Genomic DNA, 16715 nt, shown 5'->3' on the forward strand with positions numbered 1-16715 from the left:
CAGGATTTTGGCTCTCTCAGAACTCTAGGGAGAAATAGTTCACAGAGGTCACAAATAAGGAACAAAATCTTGGACTTCTTATTACTCATTGTTGTGATTTGAATGTAATTGGCCCCCATAGACTCACAAGGAGTGGTACTATTAGGAGGTGTGGCTTTATGAGATATGACCTTGTTGGAGGAAGTGTGTCACTGTGGGGGTAGGCTTTAAGGTCTCATATATGCTCAAGCCATGCCCAGTGGTCCAGACCACTTCCTGTTGCCTGCAAGTCAAGATATAGGATAATTGACTACTTCTCCAGCACCATGTCTGCCTGCACAGCACCATGTCACACCATGATGATACTGGATTAACTTTTTTTTTTTTTTTTTTTTTGGTTTTTCGAGACAGGGTTTCTCTGTGTAGCTTTGCGCCTTTCCTGGAACTCACTTGGTAGCCCAGGTTGGCCTCGAGATACTGGATTAACTTTTGAAAATGTAAGCCACTCCAGTTAATTTTTTTTTTCTTTATGAGTTGCCATGGTCATGGTGTCTCTTCACAGCAATAGGAACTATAAGACAGTAATGAAAGTATTAATCACAAGATGTGAGGTTTACAAGATTACTACAAATATAGGCACTGCTGGAAAACACACAGATAAAATAAAAGTCCACAGCATTGCTAAACATATTGTGATTCATCAACAAAATGGGTTTAAAAGTAAAAAAAAAAAGAAATAAAAAGGAAAAGACGCGAATGGTCTCCTAGGTGTGGTGGAAGAGAAAATTTATCATAGATAAAAAAGAGAATGTAGCGAGAGACACAAACATCTGGGAGAGTCCATGATGGGCATGCCCCTGAGCCATGTGAGGAGATAGGAGAGGAGAAGGAAGAGGGGAGGGAGGGGAATCAGGTGCAGCAGCCAAGAGGCAAAAGGAAAAATAGAGTGGGTAATCAAAATGGCTGGATTATAAGGAAAGAGCATCTGGGGGAAGGTCAGCCCAGCCCTGGGGCTGGAGAGTCGGGGTTGGGGGGTAGAGGGCAGGGTATGCCAGCCATGCCCTGTAACAGGTAGTGACTGTAGAATGCTGGAAAAACCTGGCAGCCAGGTCCACTTTGCTATGTTAAATAGATACCTCAGCCAAGTAGACGAAATTCTAAGCAGTCCTACTAAATAAGAAACACAGAGCCAAATACAGAGTTAAAAGCCCAAGAGATCAGAGCACTATCGAAGAGCCAAGACCACCTTTTCTTACCACTCGATGCCGTCCTTTCCCAGAGAGACACCTTCTTCCTCTGTGACTTGGCTTTTTATTGCCTTTTTGTTCTGCCTTCTCATTGGCTCTAAGCCCAGCCACATCGCTTCCTCATCATTGCCTGTCTATACAGACCTCCAGGTCTCTATGGTTGGTACTGGGATTAAAGGTTCGGGTCACCACGCTTGGCTGTGTCCTTGACCACACAGAGACTCTGCCTGCCATGTGATTGGATTAAGGGTGTGTGCTACCACCACCACCGCCAGACCTCTGCTTAATGGCTCGATTTTACCTCTGATCTCCAGGCAACTTTATTTATTAACATACAAATAAAATCACATTTCAGCACAATTAAAATATCACCACACAGCCATTTGTCCGAGTGTTTGAAACATCACAGGTTTTCATCACCCTGCATCCTTATTGCTGGGGCATGTCAGCCAGTGAGACAGGAGATAGCATTGACTGAAAACGCCTGAAAGCTATTCAGAAGAAAGTACCAGAGGCACGCTGTATTTCCTAGGCTTTGGGATTTTAGAAGCCCACTCATCAAGACACAGACACGACTCAAGTGCAGATGCCAGACAGCATCCTTTCTCACGTAGCTCTCAAAACAAGGAGGGATTTTCAGAAGAGATGAAAGTAGCCAGACAGAGCAATAAGTCCCTGTGAAAACACTTTCACCCCAGAACCATAAAACAACATAAATACTCAGACATTTCCTCAGTGTTCCTAACATCCAGATGACAAGTGCATCATTATTGTCACTTTGTGAGTCTTGAAGAAATGTAAACATCAGGGATTACATGAACCTTTCAATTCTGTGATTTCTTCCAACAGACAGTCATATACACTGATTCCCATCTTCATGTATCAGTGATTTGGTAAAATTCATATCCCCCTCCTGTGTTGATCTGTTAGTTATTTTGCGGCGCTTTTACCCTGCTAGGAACTGTCATGAAACATGACAGAATCCACTAACAAGAGTTTTATTAAGATAAGAGAGACAAGTGCTCAGGCCTGTGGAAGAGACACATGTGTGGAGAAGAAGAAGAAGGTAGCCGGGAATATGGCGCCAGCTTATAAAGGCTGGGTGGTGCATGCGTACACAGGTTGATGTGGCTACTCCATGCATGCACGTTGATCACATGGTGCGTTGCGTGCTCTTACGCAACCATGCAAAGCCACAGGTTCCTGGTCACGCGAGATGCCTTGGCCTGGAAATGGCTATTTTGACCTGGAACTGGCTAGGCGAAGGTGTCTAGGTCCGCCGGACATGCACAACCATGAGGGCGTGTTGTGGATCTATCATGATCCACTTTAGACATATATTATCTTTAAATACATAGTCACCATCAAACCTCAAAAAAATAAAGCCTCATAAAAATAAATTAGTGGCAATTGTAGCTTCATCTGGTCCCCTGGTGTATATCTAAATGCTGATTTGGTACTTCAGATAAGTGTTTTCCCAAATGCACCCTTTAGCAACATTAGAAATAATGGGTAGCAAAAAATCTTTCCAGTTGCCGTAACTATATAGCTGGAAAGCATTTTACATCCAATTAATTGCTAGGATTTTTGTAGTATCCAAACACTTGATTGGTATATTTCTCTGTGCTGTACCACAAAGCCAGGCCATTAGACATGACTATTTTCTCTTTTTCTTTTTTGCCCCCAAAGCAACAATTAATACAAAGAAGTTATTAAGCAGCTGCTAGAAGACTCTGCCTCAGAGGGTTGATATATGTCCCCTACCCCATCTCGGATCTTCATCTATGCCGTTACTTGTGTTTAGGCTTTGTGAAAATGTATTTTAATAACTTCATTCCCTTTCTCCTAAGAGAATAAGCCCCAAGATTTCCTCTTGAGAGTAACTTAGAAGGATCTCCAGAATGTGACCTTGATGTGTTTACCTTCATGCTTCAAGGCTAAGTTCCTGCATAAGTATGCTAAGAGTAATCAGGGTGGCTGCTTCTGTCTTCCCAGACTGCTGAGTGTTATTACCCAAATCAGCACATTAAAGACATTGTGGAGGAGATAGAAAAGGAAATGAGCCTTTTAGGAGGGTTTTTTAAAAGGTATTTTTAACTTAGCACTCTGTCTAACAGGGTCATTTTGCTTGTGAAGAGCAATGGATGGTCAGTTCCAGTTATCTGCAAGAATATGGGCTAAGCAGAGCACATTCCAGGATGTGCACTAGAGTTTGAAAAAGTTGTTTTCAAACGAGAAAAATCTATTTGCACTGAAAACTTTTTGCATAGTATAGATAAAATTGCATTACTCGGGTGCTACGTGATGTGAAGCCTTCCAAGGACTTCTGGAATGTAGGGCAGAAATACAAGTTCGAGAGTGGGTAAGAAAAACTCTTGGCTTAAGTACCAGAGAAGATCATGAGAAAGTCGCAAATAACAAGTTCAGAAAAGGAAAAGCCATTCCATCTTATCTAGATGTTCAGAAATTATTTGGCATCATGTCAAATTAATCATTCTGTTTTCAGGAAAATGATGTTTTAAGTACAAGCGTTTTTTCCCTTGTTAATAAAATGCAAGATAAGGGAACAATCTCTCCTTTGTGTAGCAGTGGGATGACTGGAAGAGGGAAATCTGGAAACCTACTGAAAAGGAAGGGCTCTCTTATATTCTGAGGACAAAGAAAAATGATGCCCCCAGTAGTCCCAAAGTTTGTTTCTCTTTAGGGCTTAAAATTAAAAATAATGTGTCTACAGCCTGAGATTCTGGCGAGGAATGAGATCTTGCCTGTTCTGAAATCTCATGAGTAGAAACTGTAATAAGCAGTAAATGGGTATTTTGTAGTTATAGCTGACATCATCAGCACTCTTTGCCCCCAGAAAGCAGGTACATTTTTTTTCCTGTAAGAGAACTTAGGCTATATCAGAACCGGTCTCAAAAAGAGACAGAAGAGAGAGAGAGAGAGAGAGAGAGAGAGAGAGAGAGAGAGAGAGAGAGAGAGAGAGAGAGAGAGAGAGAGAACTTAACAGAAACAACTTATTCTTTAAAATATCGATTTTTATGCACCAAAGCCCTATGTTTACTTTAACTCTAAGCAACATATAAATCGTTGGTGAGGACTGGCAGAATGGATGACATGAATATGGATTTAAACTCATGTATTGCTTTGTGGATCTCATAGGTTTTTCACATACTGGATATTTGCTTTCATAATCTTTGCTATAGGCCAGGTGGATATCAGGCCCATTCATGAATGAAGAAACTGAGGTTCAGAGCTATTACAAGTTTTATGACAGACATTTACAAACTTGCTTTACTAAATGTATTGACTTTCCCTTGAGCTGACAAGGCCATTGAACACAGGAGGGAAGCTGTTGCATCATTTATCCATCACTTTGCTCCTTTACTTCAACTTGACTCTAGATAGACAAATTAATCTCTCAGGCAACTTAACCTACCTAAGCCATCTCAGGCCCCTCTAAGACTGATATCTGTTGCCAGATATGTGTGTTTACACTGCATGAAGATGTGTCTGTTTTGCCCACCTACCTAAGGCACCTGATTCATTTAATGAAAAGCTGAATGGTCAATAGTTAGGTGGGAGAGGTGAGGTGGGACTTCTGGGGAAGGAGAGGAACTCAGGGAATGAATCTAGGTGCATGGGTTTTGCCAGTGAGACATGGAACAAGTTGGGAGATATGGTATTGAGGAGAGTCATGTGGCAAACTAGAAATTGGTTGATTAAAGTTATAAGAGCTAGTTGAGAACAATTCTAAGCTAAGGCCAAACTTTCATAATTAATAATAAGTCTTTGTGTCATTATTTGGGGGCTGGTGGTCCAAAGAAAGTCTGACAAGAAAGACCAACTATGTATATCACAGAGATAAACTATCATCCTCAACCTTCAGCTACCTGGTATTTGCCCTGGGGACATGGCTCAAAGGTTAAGAGCTTATGCTGTTCCTCCAGAGGACAAGAGTTCAGTTCTTAGCAGCGATGTCAGGAGGCATACAAAGCTGAAAATCATGGTAGGTCTAGCTCTGAGGAATCAAATGTCCTCTTCTGGCCTATGAACACCTGTGAGCATACACACACACACACACACACACACACACACACACACACACACACACACATGCATATACACAACATACATGCATGCAAGCACACATGTACCCACACATAAACAAAAATAATAAAATGAAGTAAAGAAGGACCAGTAGCTTGGATTCCAGGAACAGTCAAGCCTTTGGGTATGGACCATTCCAAAATGAGAACATTTATGTGTTGTGGTAGTTTCAGAGAGGATGGCCCCCTAGGCTCATATATTTGAGTCTTCAGCTCAGAAATCCAAATTGTGATGAATCATAATAAGAAGGAAAAATATATAGGCTTTCATGAAAATAGTACACAAAAAGGTAGAACACTGTATGATTTTTTAATTAATTATAAATGCTTAAAAACACAAAAAAGGTTAATAATTTCAGGAAGTAATTAAAAATCCACCTCTTGAAGTAGATTTAATAGCATACTTGATACAGTAGAAGAGTGGATCAGTAAACAGGAAAAGGAGTAACTACAAAGCACTAACAGTGAAACAAGACCAATAGACTGACCACCAAAACAGCTGACAAACTAAAACAATTGTTTCTAAATTAAAGCAAAACAGTAGCCTAAAGCCTGTAGATATTATCCTGTTATCCTAAGGTCACATTGAAAGTGGAGAGACAGGTCAAATTATCATGAAGGAAGTGGTGGTAAGAACACTGTGAGTTCAAAGGCAACCTCTGCTAGAAGGCCACAAATGGAGAATCTGGAAAGAGAGAGACACACAGAGAGAAAGTGACAAAGACAGAGCAGGAAGAAAATTGCAAAAAATATTAACTCATGAAAACCTACTGAACTGCATGCAGTAAGAACAATAGGCAGCCAAAGTCAGTTTGTACACAGATTTCGTGCTTATATGAAAGCCACAAAAATGGAGGCTCCACTACCAGGTACTCTCTGCTCTAGCTAAAGCATGACCATGGAAGAAGAGTGCCTTAGTTTCCAAACCCAGCTACTAGCCAGGGTCATGCCTGCTTAATGGCAGTGTCAGGCTGTAAGGAAACCAACTATATAGGGAAGAACATTAAGAATTTATGCTCAAGGTCATGTACAGGAAGGAGCTACTCAACAATGACCATCAAGGGACCGTCCAAGCTACTAAAACATGTAGAAAAAGTCCTGAGTTCCTTAAATTCAGGCAAAACCCACTAGGACAAGCATGAAAATTTAGTTGTAAGGGACAAACACTAATTGTGGCTAAAATGACAAAAGAATTTCTTTGACCCATAATTGCCATATATAAATTGTGTGTGTGTGTGTGTGTGTGTGTATAAAAACAGGGATGGTACATTTAAAAAAAGGGTAAAATCTCAGCAATGGTTTGGTAGGATGTCATCAATAGGAAAACCATCTCCATCTTTTATGAACAAGATCCTGCCAATACTAAATGATGGTGATGCTGATACCAAGCACATTGTGGATTCTACTGTTGCCTTTGATACCATAGAAAAGGTCCTGGGCCACTTGATGGGTCTACCCTCAACAGTCATCATCTCTGTCCTTTCTACTCATGCCTCTGTGTTTGTAATGGCCACGAATTATGGAAAGAGAACTAATGGGCTCTCAAACGTCAGACACACTTTGTTTTATTTCTCTCTCTCTCTCTCTCTCTCTCTCTCTCTCTCTCTCTCTCTCTCTCTCTCTCTCTCCTCTCTCTCTCTCCCTGAGTGTGTGTCTGTGTGTCTGTGTGTGTGAACATATATGGCACATATGTGGAAGTAAGAGGACAAACTGCAGGGATTGATTCCTTCCTTCCACCATCATGTGGGTGGAACACACAGTCTAGTGACTACATGTCATAGATTTGCCTGTAATGTGATGAAAGATATTGAATGTCAAGAAGACATAACAGAAGTAGGCCATGGACAGAAACACTAGAAAAGCTGAGAACAGAAGAAAGTACCATTGTTCTCTATGCAAGCTCTGCTTATGTCTGTCCCCATAAAGAAGATGAAACTACACAGCTCTGAAAGCTTGATCACAGCAATGCAGTAAAATCCCTATGTGTGATTCAAGGTTCAGCAAAAACCTTTTTTTAAGCAGTACTTACATTTGTTGGTATATCTCCATGGTAGATCACCATAAGCACACACAGATAATGACTATTCGAGGGCTGGGCTTCATGCAACCATAATCATCATCACCACCATCATCACTGACATCAGCATTGTTGTTGCTACTATTTTTTAGAAAGACTCTCATACATCTCAGGTTAGTCTTGAACTATTGATCCCTCTGCTTCCAACTCCAAAGTGCTGGGATTACAGACTTGTATCCCCATATCTAACTTATATGATATTAGGGATTGAACCTAAGGCTTTACGAATGCTAACCAGGCACTCTACCAACCAAGCTATATCCCATCCCTGAACTTCATTTTAAATAAACAAATGAGCATTACAGTTTTTTTTTAATGAAATACATTGTCAGCAATGCTTTCTATAGCACCAAATGTTTAATGCCCCTGGCCAAGGTCATCCATGACAACCTCATCATTGTGGAGGGGCTCATGATGTCAGTCCATGTCCTCACTAGCAATCAGCAGACCATGAGTTGGTCCTCTGAAAAACTCTAGCATGGTTTTTGGTCTACCCAGAATATCAACCTTAAATGTATCACTGCTTCCAAGCTGTGAGTAAGGTCATCCCAAGCTGAAATTATATATTTTATAGAAACCCTTTCCTAGCATACCTTTTGTGAAAGTAGTTGACAAAACACTCCCTCTGGATAAATTTCAGAAAGCAAATTATAGGACAAGCAAGATTTTTAGAATGATAAGGAACATTTTATTATGATAAGGGAGTCAATTATTTAAATCTATATAAGACTACAAATCATGTTCAAGATAATAATGAAGATGAAAGGTAACAGATTCCACTTTCAAAACTTAATACAGAGCTACAGTAATCAAGAAATGTGACACTAGCATTAAAAAAAAGATAAATTGACCAAGAGACTAGAATCAAGGACTAGATGTAAACTCACACATTTATAGTCAAATGATATTTCTAGACGATCCAGGATAATTCAATGAGGGAAAGGGAAGAATGATTTACTTCAAACAGTGTGGGAACAAGTGGACATTCCCACACAAACAATGAAGTCAGACTTCCACTTCTCACCATGTCAAAGTATAATTCAAAATTGGTCAGAGACCTAAGTGAAAGGCATCCAGGGAAAAGAGCATAATTCTTAAGAGGAAATATAAGAACACAATTTCATAATTTTAAATTGAATTTATTTCTTAAGTGACAGCAAAAGCAAAATCTAAAAAGGAAAAATTTAACTTTATCAAACTTTTAAAAAAAATTTATTCTTCTCTCACACAATACATCCCGACTGCAGTTTCCCCTTCCTCCACTCTTCTCAGTCAACCCCCACCTCTCAACTTCATTAAATTTTTGTGCTTCATAAGACACTATCAAGAAATCATAATTAAACTTCAAAAAAATGATAGAAGGTATACATATATCACATCTAAGAGAGACCCGTAACCAAAATGTAGAAAATGCTAACAAGTCAGCACAAGACAAAAAAATTACCCAGTTCTAAGATGGGGAAAGTATCTTAGTAATCATTTGTAATTCATGTTGTAAGATCCATTTGTTGAATGGTCTACATAGGAAATGGACTGAAGAAGTAACTCAAAGACTTAGAGGTTGGGGTGTAGCTGCTTACACTTGGGAATGGGAGAGAGGGGAGCATCACTAAAGATGGGTCTGAAGATTTGTTTTCCTGTAATTTAAATGTTCTAAGTTTAGACTGTGGCGATTATTGGTTATGTCTATAAATACACTAAAATAACATTGAACCATATACTTTAAGGTGGCAAATGTAATAGTATGTTAACGATGTCTTAATAGAGATTCTTCAAAAGTTAGCACACAAATTATCTTGCAAAGAACACCAAAATATAAATAAACCTGATATGGTTGCATAACTCATGACAGGAATTCCAGGTCTCAGTCGTAGAGAAAGGAGGGTCAAGACTTCAAGGTCATTATTGCTTACATAAGATGTTGGAGGTTGTCCTGGAATATATAAGACCCTGTTTCAAATACATATATATGGAATATTTATATATGAAATAGATATTTATGAAATATTTCATAAGAATAATATGATCATCATACTAAATCTTCTTCCTTATGTACTCATGTTTTATTCATTCATAACCTAACACTGATTGAGAGAAAAAATTCTCCTTTAAATACTTTGCTTTTCAATTTGAAGTTTAAACATTGAAAATGTTTCCTGTGTTATTTATGATTTGAAGATACAAGAAATAAATTTTGACTCTGTAATGTAAGTTTTTATGCTTTCTGGATGTTTAAAATGGAAAACCATTCTCTTCCAAGTACAAAATATTGAATCAATATGCTAAATAAATGCATTGCATTACCTGTCGCTTTTTTAAATCTTTGTTTATGTAACCCAGAAAGACCAAGAACAGTGCTGACCTTAAGCATGACCTGATAGAATTCTGCTTAAATCCTGATGACCACATTTTTGACTTTATATTACTGAATGTTTTCCTTTATCATGTGTTAGTGGCATATCTTAGACATATGTTCCATAAAATAAATAACTTTGCTTGCTTGCCCAACATTTACCAATTTGTTTGCGCCATCCTTTTTTATACTTTTTCCTGGATTGCTTCCCCTTGACCTGAAATATCACTTTCATGTTTTCTATTAGTGATCATATTTCATATTGATAGTAATGTTGAACCCTTTATTAATCAGAGCATGCATGTATTTCTTTCTTCTTCTTCAGTCTGAATAAATTAAAAATTAAATTGATATTTATTTTGTTGAAGAACTTTGAATTCTAGAAATTCCATTGTTCCTACTGGGAACCCTGTTATCAACTCAATTTTTGTTCTTGTAGTTAATCTGACTTTCCTCTCTAACTACTATTAAAAGCTTTTCTTGTTGTCATTGTTTGAAAATTTTATACATGTGCATAATATATTTTGATCAAATTCACTTCCAAAGTACCTCTCTAATTACTCCCATATCTCCCAAATTCATGTTTAATTAAAAAAGAAAGCAAAACAAACAACAACAAAACAAAAAACACTAAGGCCACTTACTGTTGCCAATGTGTTCATAGGCAGAGCCATCCAGAGGGCAGAAAGATTGTAGAGCCATAAGTAGTAATGTCTGCAGTGATATAACATTTGTTGGACATGATGGGACCATTGTACACATCAACTTACAGAGAGTGACTGAGTGACAAGACCCACAGAAAATAAAGGATCCAAGTCCTTGAATAGATAGAAGGGGAGTTCATGAAGTCCCCCATTGCTGAGCTGCTATGAGCAACTATTGGCTGCGTTGAAGGGAGAGTCAGTTTTCTTTGGGTGTGCATCTCCCAAGGGGCTATCCATGCTTTGTTGAAATTTTTTCATTATTTGCTATGATCTGTTTTCATTTTAGTGGACCTGATTGTGTGTTTCATTTCTTTATATTGCTCAATATACATGATATTCCATGAATATTCATCAATTTGATTCAATGTAGCTATTATAACTATTTACCTAGATGATTACACATGGGGAAAGGGAAACATGGAGACAATTCCAAGCCATAAAGGGAGACTAGTAGTGCATGCCATGATTGTAGAGCAAGGTTATTCTATTTATAGTATGAAACTCTACACCTTGAGGAAATAACATTTAGGACACTACTGTGCCCTAGAGAAGGAATCGCTTGACCTCAGGTTTCTAACTGACCATGTACTTATAAGCGAGTTTCTGAGCAGTCTACCAAGTCATTAAATTGAGAAAACCCAATAACAATTACTATAAAGTCGAAAAGGTTCAATCAGAATAAAACATGAGCAGCAAGTACCAGAGAACACAGGTTAAGTTTTAGAAGCACACAATTAATGACGGTATGTGATCCTTTTATGTAGCTATTTCCTTTGTATTGGAATAATCCTTCCTGGAGGAAGGATTAACACTTAGAACTCTAAGTAGCTCAGGGACCTCATGAAACCTACAAGACTGGGGTGCCCAGAAAGGTACAGGAATCACAGAGCCTCCCCTGAGTTTATACATACAGCAAATAGTTCCTGGTAAAGAGGAGACTTTTAATAACCCTTTTGGTTATCACATTGACAGTTGTAATATCACATTGCCTCTATTCAATTAACCCATATTTAGCTTAATAATGGCTTCAAAATACAAAAGTAGAGATGCTGGTGATTTAGATATGACAAAGAGAAATTGAACGCCTGTCTTACAAGAATTCTTCATAGGACACAACTCAAGAATATGGTATATGCAATATGTAACAAATATTTTTCTTACAGTCTGTCCTAAAACAAGCTAATTTTAGCCAAGGGTTTGTGGTGCTGTTGCTATGTGGTTTTCATAAAGACTAGTTTATCGTAAGTCCAAAGTGGATGACTACTAATACTGGAGACTCCTTCTCTATTGTCCTCCAAATTACCAGTATTCATCTGATTTCCTCAGTCAATTACCTTATCTTCTATGTCTTGATGTGTTCTTATCTTTATTTTCTTCTTTAATCATTTTTAGCACTGTTCTCCTCAGATATTTGTTTTCCTTTAAGATTTTTGTCAACAAGGACAACAGTTTACCTTTGGTCCAAGTTATATGGCTCATAACTAAATCCATATGGAGTCCCAGGAACATGATGATACTGGGTGCAAAAAAAATAATAATAATAATAATAATAATCTGATTTGTTTTTGCATACATTGCTACACAAAATTGAAATTACACTTTATTCAAGGTAAACTTTCCCCCTGTTTTCTAATTTACTGTTATTAAAACAACTTTCAATTTTATAAAATTATTTGGAAGCATCTATCTTTAAAACTATAGAACATTCCAGCCATGAAAACTTTGCTTTAAAATTTGATTCTACTAATGCTGTATAATTATATCCTCAATTTTTAACTATAAAAATAACCATGCAAGACAGAAATTCCCTACTATCATGGAATTTACATTCATGCTAAGAACTGATGAACTAAGTTTCCAAAGATTTCATATTTAATACAGAACCCTGTAAGAAATAAACTAAAGTGAATATCACTCCTCAGAGCTCTCATAAGAGGTGTGAGGATTAATTTTTATGAGTCCATATGATTTGACCACAGCATGCCCAGATATTTAGTCAAATGATTTCCAAGGTATTTCTAGGGGGGATTCTTTGAAAGATGGTAACAAATCCAAGTAGATTGTATTCCCTGGGCCTCATGCACTGCACAGAAGACAAAATAGAACAAGGCCATGAACTGTTCCAGAGAAGAGTGGGATTTCCTCCTGGTCTGGTGTCTTTGAGCTGAAATATTAGTCTCTCCAGCCTCGGGTCTCAATCCCAAGCATCATCTTTTCATAAGTCTTAAGTTTACTAACATTTGAACAAGGACTACTCCATCTGTTCTCCTCAGTCTCCAGGTTACCGACTGCAGATCTGGAAACTGCCCAGACCCAGACTGAGTCATTAAGAAAGCCAGTGCTTTAGTTTACTGTCTATCTGCTTCATTTCCTAGGGAACCCTTACTAGTACAAAATGACCGAGTTATTCCTGTGGGAGTTTCACCCTAGCTATATGATCTCCGGCATAAAGGAGAAAATAACACAGCAAAGAGACAGATCTGCATTTGTAGTATCTGAGGAAATAGCAGGAGGATTAGGAGCAAATAGAATCAGATCGAATCCACAAGGGCAAGAGATAGGGCATCTCACAACTGGGACATGGGTCATTTACATAATGGAATGTGCTGTCTCCCAGCTCCCCTCCAATCCTGACATAAACACCACAGGAGCTTGACTTTGAAGAGTGGGCCCAGAGCCACATCTGCTGGCCTCTGATTCACCTCCATCCTCCTCAACTCCCAAACCCTCATTGAACTGAATTTGGTTGGTACTGGTGGGAAGCAGGGTTGAGGTAGTTTTGAAACAAATATTGAAGCCTAAAGTCTGAATGTAATCTACATAGTACTTACTAAATTTCAGTAAGGTGACGTTCTTAGAAGCTCACGAAGTCTGACCAAAGTCTATGTAAGGAGAAAGTGAAAGGGGGCATGGCATTGCACAGTTTCAAAAAAATCTATCATTAAAAAAAGAATTATTTCAAGATAACAAATGTCTTCTAGTAAGAGTTCTCTGGTGTAACATAGCTGATTGAATGTATATACATATATTTGAATATATATGTATGTATCCAAAGAGGATTTATTAGAATGGTTTGCATGAGATGGTCCAACAATGTCTGTCTACCAACAGAAAATCCAAGAATCCAGTAGTGGTTTAGTCCAGGAGGCTGGATTTCCCAGCTAGTCTTCAGGATACATTGGAATCACAAAGAAATAGGCTCTAATGCCAGTGAAGGAATAGACCTATCAATGAGAGCAAGGGCAAGCAGGCAAAGATCAAATGTTTCCCTCTTCCATGTTTGTTATAGAAGATGCCGCCAAAAGGTGTGGCCCCGATTAAGGGTGAATTTTCTCACTTCACAAGATCTGGATTAAAGTTGAGTCTTCCCAGTTCAAATGATCTAGTTAAGAAAAATCCCAGCCACTTGTGTTTTAGTTAGTTCCAGATATAGTCAACCTGACTACCATCAATTGCCATCACAATATCCAAAAGGCTTAATTAAACTCCTCAGTGAAACAAATTGTACCCACTGACTTAAACTAAAAGCATAGGGGATTATAACTTTAAATTTCTCCCTTTCCTTCCAATTGTTTCCTCGAGATAGACGTTCAGAAATATGGTTAAAGTTCTAAGGTATTTTTGGTTAGAAAAGAAAAACAGGAATACATTTAAACAAGATTGTGTTAAAGGAGGGAGGATGTTACGGTAAAATTACAGGAGGGTCATAGAAACCCAAGGATAAGTAAGCAGAAGGGCTTTGGGTATGGATAGTATTTACAAACTAGAACATCATTTCTCCTTTGTATACCCATGCCTCTAGTCCTCTCCCTTAGCACAGCAGTTGTCTGGGATTTCATATCAGAATCCTTACATAATCTTTGAATAGGGTTAATAATTTTATTTGAGAAAATCTGTCTTAATTGATTTTTTTTTCTAAACACTTAACCAATTGTTCCAGCTTTCTACTGGATAATTCGTTCTTGTTTCAGTGATTAATGTTTCTCTTTAGCATGTCCTAAATTATATCAAAGAACTCATTTCTAATCAGACTCATTGTGCACACTTCTATACTGATTTGATAAATATAGCTTGGGAACATGTTTGAGAATCTGGGGAGCTGAAAGCGACATCATTTCTTTCCTCTGTACTTAGCCATTTTCACTTTCTCCCCGTATAGACGGATCTCAAAATCATCTTGTGAAGATTAAATTAGAGCTAGGCACTGTTTTCTGTGCTTCTGTCATATGGCACATCTACACTTCTGATTTTGTTTTGCTTATGGATAAAATAGCTTTTTGGTTGGCTGATTCATGTTTTGTTTCTCATGGTTCACAGATTCTCTTTTTAGGTGATAGTAGTGTTAATCGATGTGTTTTTCTAGTGTATTTTTGCTGCTATAGGACTGTGTTAATTCCTTTCATATACTGCTACATGGCCAAAGGCATACCTCTTATTCCCGCTAACAATGTTATGCATGTGGATTATTTTCCCTCTGGAGTTGATTTTTGTATTTTATGTAAGGTCAATTCCTAGTCTTCATTAGACTGTCACTTTTTTCCTTTTCATCCATAGGCACATGGATCAATGCTGTTGCTCTTGCCTGTGTTAATGATAGGGTGCATTTTTAGCTCCTAAGGCACAGCGCTTTCTTCCACACGGGCTCTAAGAATGACAGTGTGCATCGAAGCAAAACAAATAATGCATAAGTATCTTATTTATACTGTATTGATCAACAATACTCATGTTCACAAAAAAAACAAACAAACAAAATATAGCACTTTCCAATCAGTGTGCGAAAACTGTAAACTAAAATTTGAGGTGCCAGCACTAGTAACAAAATGCACAAATAGCCTATGGCCCTGGTAAGAAATTCTATTGTTCATAGGTCAAAACTGAATGCCTTCTGTCTCACATCCAAGTAAACCTAGAAGCCTTGACCTTTGGGGAAGATCCAGCCAATGCCTTCTTACTTGGGTATGTCTGAGTTAGGGCATGCACATGTTCTGGGGCTGCTCCAGTATTTTAAGAAAAATACTGTTTTGATAAATTAATTGTTAGGAGCAGATGGTCCTAGTCGGAAATTTCTTCTGTTGGAAGAGTTACTACATCAGAAAGTCCTGTAGAAAGAAGGCAGGTTTTGCATTACGTTTTCCGTATGCCTTCCCTGGCGTAAGACATAGTGTTCTCTTAGCTTCACCCTGGTGGGGGAACCAGCAGCCTGAACCTCCAGAGGCTGCCATCCCCAGGCCTGGCATTGGACACTGAATCCCTCACAGGTTTGTTTGTCAAGTGCCACCTCCTTTATTCCTACCTCTTAGCAAGTGCCACCTACCTGTTCCTGGTGGAGCTGGGATGAAATAATGTTATCTGTAGATATTCACAGTGGTCCAAGTGGGAGGTTTGACATCACAGTAACTCAGATAAAGGTATTTTTTGAAGTAGAGCTAGCAGGCAGAGGAGTGTACAAATTGCAACCTTAACTGGAGTTGGTACATTGGGAAAAAAACAAAAGAAACAGGTTGACTCATTTGGTTCCTATTGTACTGGAGCTATCAGGTTATTTTTGTATCTGTCCTAGCTATTCCTTCCAGAGTACCAAATAGAAATAGATGGGTCCAAGCCCTACTGAATACATTTAGCTCATAATACAGTTTGCATTTTAATCAAATTTATAGTTGCCTAAAATAGATTCTCCAACTGCACAGAAGTCATATAAGTAGCAGACAGAACGATAAAGGGTGATAATTTTTTTCCATTCATTCAAAAGCACATAAACTGCTAAAGATACACTTTTGAATTGTTATCTGTCCTACTGAGACTTACGGCAAGACTTTGATTTCTTCACATTTACACTGAAGTAGTGCACTTTTGCCTGATACAGCTTTAAATGCCTATTATCTCTAAATGTGTTTTCTTATAATGCTCACAGATACTCAGTGAAGCTGAGAAGTCTCAGTCTCTCTCTCTCTCTCTCTCTCTCTCTCTCTCTCTCTCTCTCTCTCTCTCTCCTCCCTCTCTTCCTCATTCTCTCTCCCTCTCTCTGCCTCTCTCTCTTCCTCATTCCTTCTCTCTCCCCTCTTCTCCCCCTCTCCAACCTTCTTCCTCTCCTTCCTCTTTGCCCCCTGCTTCCCTTTTTTTTCATAGTTCAGCTTTATTCCTCTGTAGTAATTATTCTCATCAGAGAAGACTTTGCTGCCCAGGAGACCTTTGCCAATGTTTATTGGCCTTTCCAGTTGTGGCAACTGTGCCAAACTTGGGGTGGGGGAA

The sequence above is a fragment of the Peromyscus maniculatus genome, chromosome 18, assembly GCF_049852395.1.
Source record: "Peromyscus maniculatus bairdii isolate BWxNUB_F1_BW_parent chromosome 18, HU_Pman_BW_mat_3.1, whole genome shotgun sequence".
Classification (NCBI taxonomy): domain Eukaryota; kingdom Metazoa; phylum Chordata; class Mammalia; order Rodentia; family Cricetidae; genus Peromyscus; species Peromyscus maniculatus.